Genomic DNA, 2,677 nt, shown 5'->3' with positions numbered 1-2,677 from the left:
CCTGCTGAGCACGACTGGTGGGATTGCTCTTTAACCCTTTGGCATCCATAAGCTTTCTCCCACTTTGTTTTTGTTGCCAGAGAACAGCACTGTGTGCCTAGCCTCTGAGTAGGATTCAGGGGCCCAACCAGCTGTGAGTGACCTCTGGGCAAAAGAGATTTGTTTTGTGCATTTGCGTCTAGGAGGAGATGGGTTGTGAAGACTGGAGGGACAGGGTTTGAGGAACAAGGACTCCTTGGTTCTGCTATGGGGCTAGTAGGCCTTGTTTACATTGCTGTGGTGCATGCTCACCCCTACTCTACATCACACCGAGTGAGGCATTTAGCATCTTAGAGCAGCCCTGAGCACGTGCCAGTAAATATGTCCAAGAGAGGGAGCGATACTTACTGGGTGTGGTGCAGGGTTGTTCTAAGGGGAGACGAGGTCTCATTTGGGAGATCTGGCATGTGCAGAACAGGAGCGAGTGATCCTGTTCCCCAGCAGCGCTTCTGGGCTTAGCACACAGGCAAAGCAGGCAGGTACCTTGTGACAACCTGCATGACCTCGCAATGTCTCTTAACCTGCCCTTGCTGGGTGACAGGGTTTCATGCAGCAGTTGTTTGAAAGGCCTCCAGCCTATAACATCAGCACAACTCCGTGTCCAGACCAGCAATCCCTGAGACGACAGTGGGTCCCTGCCAGCAAATAAGCTACTGGACAAGCTTTCACCAGCTTGCAGGCTCGGGATCTGTTTTGATGAGCTGCCTATTAAATCGCACGCAGAGAAACACAGGGTTATATTAGCAAACCAAGTGATGCTGTGCTTTAAAAGGGCACAGAGAAAGCTCCTTCTCACTGCCCTAGCTGGCTCTCGGCTTCTCTTCTGCACTGCTGTACTGGCAGCTCTGCTTCCCCTTTACATTTCTTTGACCAATGAGGCTTTAATTGTCCCTGTTTTGCAGTTGGGGAAACTAAGGCACAGCACTGCAAGCACTCACTTCAGAACTGGGAAGGGACCCCAGCAATGCCAATGTAACACAGCTGAGCAATCCTGTAGCCCTTACTCCTGTGAGCTGTCCATCGAAAGAATACTTGCATCAGTGAGCATTTCTAGGTTGAGGACTATGAACAGGTCTATTTTATAAGCTGCATGACTTCATTCTCCCCTGTGAGACCATCAAGCCTTTAACCAAAGGGATGCTTATCCCCTAGTCCATACTTACTTGTTGTTAGATACATTCAACCTGGGCGTCTATGACCAAAAGCATCAGTGCAAAGTGTTTGGGCAAGATAAATAGGCAGACAAAGTTCTTTGGGTAAAGTTTGTGCAAAATAAGTACATCCACAGCCTCCTGCAAAGGAACTGTACCTGTTCCACCAAGTGAACAACATGGTTTAAAAAATGCCCACCTGCATGTAGCTGATCCTAAACGTGTTTGGCCGACTAACTGGACTTTTTTCAATCTCTGGTAAGTGACCTTTCCTGACTTATTTTTTTTTCCTTTTAAGGCTGACATTTAAGAAAGGAAAGAAGTCATGAGCACAAACTGTTATAACAGCAATAAAACCCTGAGGATCAACAAAGCCAGGAAAGTCTAATTGGAGCTGGCCCGCAGTTTCTATGCTTTTCAGGTATTGAAATTTGTTAAGGGCAGAATGTTAGCTTTAATTTCCTGGTCTGGTTGTTTTTCATCACAACAGGGAGTTGACCTGTGGGAAATGTCTACTGCTCCTATTAGCCTAACAAACTGACTGGGATATGCTGAAAGGCAGAGTGTGGGCTGCTGAAGTGCCTCTGCCTGCGAAGAGGCTCACGAAAGTAATTAAATAAAGGATAACAGCTGTTGGCAGCTGGAGGCTCTCATGCTGTGAGTTCCTTACTGAAACTCAAATGATGAAGAGTCTTAAATCTCCCTTGCAGGGACTGGGAATTTGGTGAGAAAGTAGAGCACCCTGCCTACTTCAAAAAGGCCCTGGACAGCTGTGGTAAACATTTGTGGTGTAAGTTCAGGAGAGAAATTGGATTAATCCTTATTTCTTGCAGCCCAAAAATAGGCATACATCCCTTTCTGGTTCCAGATACTTCTGCTGTTCTTCCCCACCCCCCACTCCCATGTGCATTTAAATTAAGAAAGATCCACTTTCCAAGGCAACCTGGAGCATAGTGATAGCTGAGACCACACAGGGCCCAACTACCAGGACGCCCCACCCAGCTTGTAGCCAACCCCTCCCCCTTGAAAGATAATGTGCAGAGACCCTTCTCCTCCCAGATGTCATGGGTATCCCCATGCCCTTTGAACCCAGCGAGAGTATTAACCAGTGCTGCTCAGCACAGCCGTGCCTGCATCCTCCACTTTCTGAACTCCCTCGAATGCCAGGCCTCCAGCTGCCAAACCCTCCCATCCCCAGATGTGCTCTGTGGGATGTGGCTGTCTGCTTGAGGTCCTGCACATCTCACTGTGCACAGAGCCGCCCCCCACCAGAGGCTGGCCCTGCAGGCCTGATTCGTGTTGTTTTGTTTTGCTGCAGATGGCAAGTGAAATCGCAAACAGCAGCTGGTGTGAGCTATTGGTCTCTCTTTCCCCCTCCCTCCCTTTGATCCCCCCCTTCTCCATGTCTCTCTCCTTTGTATGAAAACTCAAGATGGTCTCTCCACAACAGCCCCATTCTCAACTCCCCCACACTTCAGGGAAGCTTG

The sequence above is a fragment of the Gavialis gangeticus genome, unplaced genomic scaffold, assembly GCF_001723915.1.
Source record: "Gavialis gangeticus isolate Ggan-Ray unplaced genomic scaffold, GavGan_comp1, whole genome shotgun sequence".
Classification (NCBI taxonomy): Eukaryota; Metazoa; Chordata; order Crocodylia; family Gavialidae; genus Gavialis; species Gavialis gangeticus.
The sequence above is the reverse complement of the archived record's forward strand: the minus strand, read 5'-3'. Positions refer to the sequence as shown.